The sequence below is a fragment of the Petromyzon marinus genome, chromosome 75, assembly GCF_048934315.1.
Source record: "Petromyzon marinus isolate PM22_M1 ecotype Great Lakes invasive population chromosome 75, UKy_Petmar_22M1.pri1.0, whole genome shotgun sequence".
Lineage (NCBI taxonomy): Eukaryota > Metazoa > Chordata > Hyperoartia > Petromyzontiformes > Petromyzontidae > Petromyzon > Petromyzon marinus.
The window spans coordinates 853,988-866,171 of NC_133741.1; the positions used below are offsets into that span (position 1 = coordinate 853,988).

Sequence of the window (12,184 nt, forward strand, 5' to 3'; positions counted from 1 at the left end):
ATTTTAAACCAATTTTAGGGGCATCGCAATTTAACCTGTCCTGCGAGAGTCGGCCAATCTCCTGGCACCGGGAAACCATAGGACTTTCCCTCTAGGGGCCCTTCGGATTAAATCCCGATGTGCCAGGCAATCCCCCGCCAGGATACAACCTGGGTGCAAGTGCTGCGTGTGTGCATGTGCTCAGGGTGGGGGGTAGTGGACAATCGTGGCGCTTGCGAAGTTGCTCCGCGGTCGTGGCACCACAGTTATGCAAACATTAATGGTATATCGATAAAAGAAAATCCAGCAAAACATTCTATCACATATTTATTTGTTTATTCAACTATCCCACACAAGCTAAATACTGTATTTTTTGAAATCTAAAGGCATATACGAATGATGGACAAACAAAACGAATATATATTGTTTAAATGAAAACAGTAAACATTGATTATATAGACGCCGATACAGTACATATACCACACCTATTCGCACGGTTGGCTCCGTACGGAGCGAAATAAGTTCAACATACATATGTTGCGCATTCACAGAGCGTCTAAATGGGCATCTAAAGACGCTGTACAGAAGGAGTAAATTTGGTAGTAGGCAGAGGGGAAGTGCAAAGGCTCTCAGGATACCGTGTTTAAGCTGCAATTAGAATATCTAACGTTAATAAAACTTAAAGCGAAACGATTTTATATTTTTCCAGGTAAGACGCGACTGAGCTATGGAGCTCTTTTATAGAAGCGACCTGGCCGTAATTAATAGCCCAATTAAGTGACTTTATCACGTGGAGAAATACTCTAAACGCGTGATGGTGATTCTATATATGGAGGTGAAGACCGGAGGTCCTGGAGAAAAATATACACGGCCACAGGGAAAGAGAGAGACACAATCTCCAAATATACAGCAGGCGTCAGGGTCGGGATCCAACCAACGACCTACTGTATACCTGGCGAGGTAGTTAATATCTCGCCACCGCGGTTTCCTGGTGGACAGCGTTAGAGATGCGAACTCCAACAAAATTGGCCCGATGCACAACCCCACCCATATCCACCTACTCCCAGTTCATGGTGAATGTGTGTACGTATGTTTGTTGAAATTATTTCGCACCATACGTAGCCAACCATGGTAATCGGAGGTGCCGGGGAAGGACAGCAAACTAAGCACAAAAAGCAGTTATATAGAAATTATTTTCAATTTCGAGTATCTATGGGCAGTGTTGAGTCGATGGGCAGTGTTGTGTCTCTGGGCAGTGTTGAGTCTATGTCCAGTGTTGAGTCTACGGGCAGTGTTGGGTCTATGAGCAGTGCTGAGTCTATGGGCAGTGTTGAGTCTGGGAGACCCCAGGGTGCCGGGTGTTGTATCTATGTGTACGCGTGCACGTTGAACTTCTTTGGCACTCTATGTAGCCAACCACGCTAATTGGAGGTGCCATCATCACCACCACCACGATAGCCACTGGCTCCTTCACCACCAGCTGCCGCCGCTGCTACTACCACCGATCCAGCTCTGGCCACCATCCCGTTCCCCAGTGACCCCCCCTCGTGGCGGCGACGGTGGTGATGGTGCGCCTCAGCACGTGGACCACGTAGGCAAGCGCCAGCGCAGACCCCACGTGGCAGACCACGAGGCCAGCGCCAGCCCCAAGTGCAAGGACGCACGGAGAGCGCCGCTCTGCCTGGCGGTGGTGCTCGTGGTAGTGGTGATCCACACCGCCACGGCTCGTGCACTGGGACAGAGTGGGTGCGCGGTGGCGAGCAGTGGGGTCGGCGGGGTCAGTGGGACGGGATGTGGCGTTGGCGACGAGGGAAGTCGTGGACGATGTTTGGGTCCATGTGGTGGTGGTTGCAGTCGTCATCGGTTTCGGTACTGGCGACCGTCGACAAGATTCGTCGAGCTTGGCGTAGGATGCTGTGATGTCTTTAACGTTCTGGTCGGATCCATGGCATTTAGCACCATTGTATAATTTACCATCGTTATTCCTGATCCAGTTGCTCAAGTACAAAATGTCACACGACTCGCAATTCCAGGGATTGCCATACAGCGTGGCGCTCTACCGCCCACACCACTCGTTAAGGACGCTTACCTCTCTCTACGTCCACAAAGACACGCGCTCACAATCGTCCCTTCCCTACCACATGTCCTTTGCGATTGTGATCATTGCACCGATGACCGCACGAATCTCGGACCACGTGGCGGTTCCACGTCTCGTTGCCATGGAGCGTCGGTCAGCCGGTCTTGCGGAAAGTTCTCCTCGGCACAGTTTCCGTAGCAGAGAGTCTGTGGATCTCATCCACAGGCTGAGGTCCGCGCCACCACAGACGCCTCCATCTCCACACGCGGGGCTCCCGGCCTGGGCTCTAACCCACATGGCCGCGGAGAGAATCAGAGCCCAGAAGATCTGCGCCATCGCCACCGTGTTGCTCGTCGTCGTGGCCCCTGCGAATAAAGTAACGAATGTGCGAGTGAATAAATGAATGCGTGAGTGAATGAATCAATGCAAGAGTGAATAAATCAATGCGTGGTCATTGACCGATTAGAGTCTAAAATGGGGCAGCCACACTTTGTATGTTGGTGGGAGGGGGGGGTTACTCAGTAGATTATAGATTATTTAGTACATTATAGGTTACTTCGTAGATTATATAGTACGTCGTAAATTATAGGTTACTTCGTAGATGATAGATGCATTCGTAGATTATAGGTTAATTCATAGATCAAATATTACTTCGTAGATTAAATATTACTTTGTAGATTACATTTTACTTCGTCAATTATAGAAAACTTTGTAGATTATATATTTTTTCGTAGATCATAGATTACTTAGTCGAGTATAGGTTACTTCACAGATAATAGTTAACTTTGTCGATTATAGATTACTTCGTAGAATATAGATAACTTCGTCGATTATGTAATATTTCGTAGATGATAGGTTTCTTCACAAATTATATAATACCTCGTAGATAATTATAGATTACTTTGTAGTGTTTAGGTTACTTCATATATTATAGATTCGTCAATGTTAGATGACTTCGTATATGATAGATTACTTTACTTTGTAGATTATAGATTACTTCGTCGATTATAGGTTAATTAATCGATTATAGATTACGTAATCGAATTTAGATTACTTCGTAGATTATATATTACTTTACTTTGTAGATTATAGATTACTTCGTAGATTATAGATAGGTTCCGCGAAAGTCGCCACCACCCGCTAACCCAGCGTTGGCGTGGATTAGAGAAATTCTGCTGGAGCATAGTTACGCGAAATATACGCAACTACTGCCCAGTCCTTGACTCAGTACCGAGCCTATAGTGTCCGTGTGTAACTGTGTTTGTACACATGTATGTACGCCTCTATGGGTCTGGGTGTCTGTATGAAGGTATGTTTTAACTTATCTCGCACCGTACGTAGACAACCGTGCTAATCTATATGTCTCTGTGGGTGTCTCTATGGGTCTGGCTGTCTGTATATTTGTATCTATGTGTGTATGTATGTTGAACTTCTTTCACACTGTAGCCAACCATGATAATCGGAGATGCGGTGAAAGGACAGAATATTAAGCACAAAAAGCAGTTGTAAAGGAATGTGTTTGTCAATCTAGATGATGTAAAGGTGCAGAGCTCCAGTGGCTCCTCAGAATAAGAATGTTTATTTATACAGGAGGAATGCGATGAGCTATAAGGCTTTTTTTCATCGATGTCCCATCGGGGCAGGTCAAAAGGTTTAGTAGTAATACTATCGGAAGAAAGAGCGTTCTTGACGGCCGCAGAAGTGCATCTGAAAGTGCGCGATGTGGTGACCAAAGTCTTTGCTCGATGGCCAGCCAACAGCCGCTGCTGTGAGAATGACAGGAGTCTGCATGATGGTTCATGCTCCTTGACGAGATCAGCAAGGTATCGTGGTTCAGCAAGATATTGTGGTTCAGGAAGGTATTTTGGTATTTAAAGGTTCCGTCGTTAATATTTCTGTCACTTTGTTGAATGGGAGGGCAAATTAGAAACCATGATATTCATGGTGCTTTCGGTAAAGTCACGTAGAAGGGAAACAATAAAATAATAAAAATATAAAACAATACAATTCTCACGACGTTTCGACTGCAACACAAGCGATGTTTACATACCACACCAGTGGCGATGTTTACATACCACACCAGGTACTCATTTGACGCTGAGTCGACCTAGGGGAGGCCCAGGACCGGTTCAGATAACCGTCACTGGTGTTGGTTGTGAGCGGGAATTAAATTTAGGTCGCCAGGTTGGTAGTGCAGCGTGCTAAACATTGCAATTAACGCGCCCCACACACGCACACACACGCACACACTCACTTTGACACAACACTGACCCATTACATCTCGTGGGAGTTTGCTCCGTTGAATAAAATAGTTCCGCAGCTCAGTTTGCAAGTGCGAGTTCGCGTTTTCAGTCGATGTTAACAAACAAAACTATCTCATGGAAGTTGGTTCGTAAGAGCGGGTGTTTATAATTTGGGTGTTCGTAAGTCGATGACTGTCTGGCACTGTTTGTTATTCCTTTTGATGTCACGCTCAGCTGATCTGCCTTACCCTTTCAATATGGATATAGATAATCGAGTAATCTGAACGGTGAAATGTGAGGTTATATACTTGTACAGAAACAAGCATTGTCTTCCAATTCCATTTCATACACAGATTATTGAAACTACAATCTGTAATTTGACTACTGTGATGTGTGGTATGCGGTATTCACCTCGTTATTCACTTACTCGCTATCTGCGATTTTGGATATTCGCGATTCACATCTGGAACTCTACGTGACTCGCATCGAGAGAAAGAGAGAAAGAAAAGAGATGAGATGAAGTGATCAGATATTATTTATAAAAGAGAATGTGATGAGAGATAAAGTGAAGATGCGCAGTATAATTATAATTTAAGGTAAGTTAATATATAAACTAATACCTAATACATTTATAAATAATTTACTTTTAGTTGTTTATTACAAATTAGGTTTTTTTTAGTTATTATATTCATGTATTTAACAGGGAAATAATAAAAATAAAACACAATATAATAAAATTCTCACGACGTTTCGGCCACAGCGCAAGCAGCCGTCCTCGGGTGAAGAAACAGAGCTGTCGGAAAGATAGCGTCCTAATGAGTTCTAATGAGGATGCTATCTTTCCGACCGCTCTGTTTCTTCACCTGAGGGCGGCAGCTTGCGCTGTGGCCGAATAATTATATTATATTTTATTTTCATTATTTATTATTTCCCTTCTATGTGACTTTACCGAAAGAACCAAGAATATGAATCCCTGCAGTCACGAAAGCTTTAAATCGAAGCTTATTTACATGGTTTTTTTTTAGTTTAAATTAATTTTAAAAAAATTGGTTTTCCTAGGCCAATATCATTTTCTGCGAAATGAGCTTTTGACGAGACTGTACAACTAACTTCACAAGTATTTTTTTTATTTTACCAGGTAAGGCCCGCACAGATATATTGCTCTTTTTTGGAATCGACCTGACCACAAATGATAGCTCAACTAAGTGGCTTATCATGTGCACATTTAAGCAGCATGTATAGATTTATAGGAGAAACCGGAGGACCCGGAGAAAAATCCACGCGACCACATGGAGATAAACATGCAAACTCCAAATATACGCCAACATATCCCTTGCGAATAACGAGGGAATACAAACTTAACTCGGTTTAATGCGCTGCATTACCAATCTCAGTGGATGCTCCATATGAGAGGAGGCATCACTGTGACCTACACTCTGTCATCGCTGGGCAAACGCCTTTGGACATGAGAAGACATTTTCACTGCAGGGCTATTTTCAATTACAAGTCGCTTTCCAATTTACCAAGACCTCAGCAACGTCCCTCGTCATCGCTTGAACTCACGCCAAGTCCTTTCGGATCCAAAAGTCAGGGCATATTTTGATTTCAACAAACGCTCAAACTGACCCTCATTAACATGAATGCATGCGTTAATTAACAGTTTTAATTTAATTTAGGACAATTTTAAGATGACAGCTGTAATCTTTGAACATCAGTTCACTGTCTTGATTTGAAGCTTTCGTGACTACATGAATCCATACTCTTTGGATCGAAACGTCGTGATGTATTATTTTTTCTACCTACGTGACTTTACCGAACGAACCAAAGAGTATCGTTAACTGCTTTGTCTCAAATAAGTACATTTTCTGTCTATTGTTTTAACTGTCATTTGAGAAGAAATGAGAAACCGATATTAATAATAGACGATGTATTAACTTAAACATATATAAATAATAAATGAACATTTTTTTTTTTTTATGCCTGTGAAGAACTGCGAATCGGGGAAAACAGTCGCCTTCCCATTCACAAGGACCCCAGCAACGTCCTTCTTAATCGCTTGAAGTCATGCCGCAAGTCCTGTTGGACCCATGTGCTGAACTTTCAACAATGCGAATTCAACCTCCCATGAAGCTTGGAGAGCTGAATGGCGTTCACAAGGACTCCCAGACAAACACCGCCACATTGTGAAAAACCAAACGCGGAAGATCTCTGGGTTTGATGTTCCACGAAGCTGCTCATGGTCCACTGTAAGCCACATTATCCACTGAACAAACCATGACAGCAGATGCGGATACCTGATGCACAAATGGAAAATTTAAAACTCCAGTAGTGTGCGACTGTGGTTATCCAGAACAGACCGTAACAATGTATAAGGCGACGCAATCTCCTGATACACAAATACTAAGGAGACATCACAGTCATAATGGTGATACACTACGCTGCTACTGTTCCAGATGCGGCTGTCTCACTTGGCCACCTAAATATGAAATTGTTGTTTTTGCTCTGCATCTACATCAGCAGCAGCAGGGAAGAGACTCATAGAGACCCGTAGAGATACAGACCCATAGTGACGCACAGAGACTCACAGAGACGCACAGAGACGCAGAGACCCATAGACTCACAGAGACTCGTAGGCACAGAGACTCACAAAGTTCCGTGGAGACTCAGACGCGGAGACTCATGTAAACCCAGGCGCAGAGACCCATATACTCATAGAGACCCATAGATAAGAGCTTTTTTCGTGGCAAACCTTACTAATTGGCTGTCAAGTTGTGGCGGGTTTAACGACGCATTTATATTTACGCGATATGTCCCAAGACCCTCTATTATGGCCTTAACAGAATGTTGGGGCAAGTGCTGTTTGCAAGCACCAAGACAAATAGAAAGATTCATTGTGTAGCCTTAAAAGACTGTTGGGGTAAGCGCTGTAAGTGAGTAAGCAGCACATATGAAGGCCGGTACGACACATGAGGGGGTGGGTGGCCAACACCACGGCTGGCCGCCTTTGTCTCCCTAATGGCGATATTTTGCACATCGCACCAGGTTACTCATTTGAGGCCGAGTCTACCTAAGAGACATACACACACTATATACAGCATACACCTATCGAGACAAATATCTCCCATATAGCCTTAACAGACTTTGGGGACAAGTGCTGTTAGTGAGCACCTATTAAGGCCGGCACGAGAGGCTGTTTGGTGTGGTCAACACCACGCCCCGGCCGCCTTTGTCTCCCCAGTGCTGAGATTAATGCGGGGGATGCCCAGCTGCTATAAATGGCCACGTGATAAGCCACTTCATTGAGCTATCATTTGTGGTAAGGTTGGTTCTGAAAAAGAAGCTAATAGCTCAGTGGGCCTTACCTCGTACGAAACAAATCGTTAAGTTTTATTTGTATATTTTTAAAAGTGATGTAGTTACCTTTCCTATACTTGCATTCATATCGTGTATTTGTGTTTATTGTTGCAACGTTCTGACCCGGTGTCCCTACTGGACATCTATGAAAAAAGAGCTTTATAGCTCATCGGATTCCTCCATCAGTCAAATAAATATTCAAATTCTGAGATATCACTTGGCACTGATGTTGGTCGTGACCGGGAATCAAATCATCTTGAGTCCTCTTGAGTTGGTAGCACAGTGCGCTAACCACTGCACCACCGTGTCCCACACAATACGTTTACATGTAAAGCGCCAGGTACTAATTTAAGGCTGAGTCGACCTAGGGGAGACAGATATATGGTATACTGTATATAAAGTCCAAAGGTTCCCCGTCTAGCCTTAACAGACTGTTGGGGCAAGTGCCGTTAGCGAGTAGCAGCATCTATAAAGGCTGGCACGGTACACGAGCGGGTGGGAGGCCAGCACGATGCCCGGTCGCCTTTGACTCGGCGATGTTTTACAAATCCACCAGGTACTAATTTGAGGTCGAATCTACCTAAGAGACGCACAGACGTATATACATATACAGACAAAGATCCCCATATAGCCTGAACAGACTGTTGGGGCAAGTGCTGTTAGCAAGCACCACATATGAATGCCGGCATGGCACACGAGGGTTGTGGGTGGCCAACACCACGCCCGGCCGCCTTTGTCTCAACAGTGGTGATGTTTTACACACCGCACCAGGTACTTATTTGAGGCTGAGTCGACCTACGACACACACAGAGACACGTATATACATAAACATATAAAGCTCCCCCGTATAGTCTCAACATACGTTTGGGGCAAGTGCTGTTAACGAAATTGCACTGGCACGGCACCAGAGGGGGTGGGTGGCTAACACCACGCGCGGCCGCCTTTGTCTCCCCAGTGGCGATGTTTTACCGCACCAGACACTCATTTGAGTAGGCTGAATTGACCTACACACAGAGAGAGAGAGAGACACGCACGCGCACTTACACGCCTTGCAGAGTCTCGCTGCCTCCGCCTCCAAGTCGTGCGCCTCACAGTTGGCACAAGCACGTGACCGCCGCGTGTAACCCCACGGGCCCCTCCCCCTGCCGACCCTCCACCCTCCCGAGCGCTGTCCCCACCCCCCTCTAGCCCTTCCCACTCTCTCCCGTGATTCGCACGGTTGGCACGATGTGGCAAATAGCTTGATGTTATCTTATCTTAACGGATTTTGTATAGCGCCGTATCCAAGGCCCTTTACAAAGAATTAACAACGGTACAACAACGTGTTTGTGAATGTAATGGTGGAGATGAGGCGAATTTAATAAATGAGAGGAAGCAATGGGGGCTAATCTGTGATGATGTGTGGATTCGGTGAACGCGAAATTAATTACAGCAGATGATGATGAATGGATTGAATGAATTATGTTAATGAGTAATAGCTGTGTAATGGGAATATGAAGAGGGAACAGTAACGGTCGTGGTGGTTATGAGGGGAAGATTGAGGGGGGGTCGTGGGGTAAGCTAGGGAAGAATAAGTGAGTTTTGAGTAAAGAGTTGAAACTAGTTTGTTCCAGTGAAGGGGGTGGGCGAGATGAGAGACAGATCAACAGCATGGATTGAGCACAATGAGAAGGAGGAATAGAGAGAAAGAGACAGCAAATATTGAGAACGTGAAGGGCAAGAAGGCGACACACAGACAGATACAAGAGTGGCAAGATACGGTGGGGCAAGACCATGAAGGGATTTGTAGACCTGTGTGAGGAATTTGAACAGGCAGCGGTAGAAGCTGCTTGTGTTAATTATCGGCGAAACGTCACGGTATTCGAAGTGGAAATGGTGGAGTGTTTACTCTCCAACACACAGCCGTTCCGCTGGAGTAGTTACTAATCGGCACGTTTTGTTTACGTGACAAGCCTTACTAATAGGCTGTGTCGGGTGGTGGCGAGTTTAACGACACATTGATATTTACACGCTCTCACCCAAAAACCTCTATTATGGACAACGGCATTTTAATTAATTAATTAATATTCAAAAACGCATTAATAAAAAAATATTCTGCAGTCTACCAATGGGACCAAGTCCGATGAAGACATCTCGCTACTGTAGCTATATAGCAGCAAACATAGCGTGATCCACCAACCCCTTTGAGCAAATTCGAGAGCGATGACGGCAGCATGAAAGCCGGACGCACGGTAACTTAATTGTGAGTAATTTTAACCTTTAATCTCTTTTTTATTGACACTGTCACCGTGGTAGTGGGTTAAGAACACATTTACGCAATATAACCTGGAAAAAAAACCGCTTCATCATGGATAATATTGGAAAGCCTACTACATGCTAAACTGATCGGGTTCCAGACGTTCATAGGTAAGGACCATAGACTCAACACTGCCCATAGGCTCAACACTGCCCATAGACTCTCACTGCCCGTAGACTCAACATTGCCCGCAGACTCATTACCGCGCATAGACTCAACACTGCCTGTAAACTCAACACTGCTCATAGACTCAACACTGCCCGTAGTACCAAAACTGCCCATAGACTCACAACTGCCCATAGACTCAACATTGCACTATAGACTCAGAACTGCACCATGGCATCTAACTTGGGTCGCCGGATTCGTAGCGCAGTGCGCTAACCACTGTGCCACCGCTCCCCATGGACTCCACACAATTCACGGGAATACAACCATCGGTCACGGTCCGGGATGGAACCCGCGACTTCCTCCCGCGTGGCAGGCGAGGGCGATGCCATCTCCCTCGCCACCGCAGAGCCCCCAGGCGCGATAAGAGCCGTGCCAACTCCACCCGTGCCAAATGCACCCGATACCAAAAGAACAACAACAACCGCCGTTCACCACTCAGTGGCGGTGACGTCACCACGTCGCTTGTGCCAGGCTAGGTGCACTTTGAGGCAGTCACGTGAAGTGTCGACGACTCTCAGCTGGCAGGCGGTCACGAGACAGACCCAGGTGCCATGGGTTAACTGCTGTACCAGGCTAGGTGCAGGAGGTCACGGGACGGGCCTGAGTGATATGGGTTGACTGCTGTGCCAGGCTAGGTGCAGGAGGAGGGCATGAGACAGAACCAGGTGTTATATGTTGACTGCTGTGCCAGGCTAGGTGGAGGAGGAGGTCACGGGACAGACCCTGGGGCTATGGGTTGATTGCTGTACCAGGCTAGGTGCAGGAGGAGATCACGGGACAGATCCAGGTGTATGTATGCATGTTGAACTTCTTTGGCACCGTACACAGCCGACTGTGTTAATATGAGACAGCGGGATAAGGAAGCAAACAACACAAAAAGCGGCTGGAAAGAAATGTGTTTTAAATTTAGATTTAAAAGTGCAAAACTCCAGAGGAAGAGCGTTCCAGACAGATGACTGACTGAGATGACTGGCAGTTGAATGGTAGATGCACCACCTGTTACCCCCCCCCCATACTCCACCCCCTATTCCCCACTCCAGCCTCCACCAGCCCCCCCCCCTCATACCCCACCTCAGCCCCCACCAACCCCCCTATACCCCAGCCCCACCAGCCCCCAACACGCCACCCCAGCCCCCACCAGCGCTCTCCTCCCATACTTCACCCAAGCCCCCACCAGGCCACCCCCCCCCCAATATCCCAGCACCCCCAGCCCCCTCTACCCCACCACAGCCCCCACCAGGAACCCCCTATGCCCCACCCTACCCCCACCAACCCCTCCCCCTCATATCCCAGCCCCCGCCATACTTCATCCAAGCCCCCACCAGCCCCCCCCCCCCCCCACATATACCAGCTCTCCCCCCCCCCGTACCCCACCAGAGCCCCCACCAGACCCCCCCATACCCCACCACCCACCAACCCCCCCCCATATCCCAGCCACCCCCAGACCCCCCCCCCCCCGCCATACCCCACCCAAGTCCCCACCAGCCCCCCTCCCTATATCCCTCCCAGCCCACACCAGCCCCCCTCCCCATATCCCCCCAATATTCCCCCCCATACCATAGCCCCTCCCCCATAACCCAGCCGAGCCCCCCCCCAATACCCCACCCCAACCCCCACTAGACCCCCCCCCCCATACCTCAGCCCCCACTCCTCCCCTCCCCACAGCACCCCGATAAGACTCTGAGTGATCTGAGCGCCCTCTGGCGGTCAGGTCACTTGGGTATCTACGGAACCTTTTTTGCCAGCATCTGTATGATTTTTCTATAATACAAGTTTTTTTGGGGTTAGATCGCTTAAATATAAATGTGTCGTTTTAACGCGATCTAACCCAAAAAACGTGTATTATGGTCGCGAAATCCTACGTGTTAGTATGTGTTTCATTGCCAGACGGGGTAAAGCTTATTTTTATATTTTTCACCATTTTGACACTGTAAAAAATGTCACGGGGATATAACTGCTCAACCCGAGCTGGAAATGCTAAGATGATTACATTCCCTTTGTACTGTTCGCCTTTTGGCGTTCTCTGCTCTGATACAGGCGGCCGTATGCGTGGTGTTGGCCAACAGC

General features: G+C 46.9%; 1 long non-coding RNA gene across 1 annotated transcript; it reads right to left on the reverse strand.

Moving 5' to 3' along the window:
- Positions 1 to 293: 293 nt before the first annotated feature.
- LOC142907119 (uncharacterized) lies at positions 294 to 8,789 on the reverse strand. The gene is made up of 2 exons (XR_012930808.1): positions 8,698 to 8,789; positions 294 to 2,421 (listed from the first exon to the last, which is right to left on the reverse strand). It is a non-coding gene; the product is annotated as an uncharacterized LOC142907119 (long non-coding RNA).
- Between the last annotated feature and the right edge of the window lie 3,395 nt (positions 8,790 to 12,184).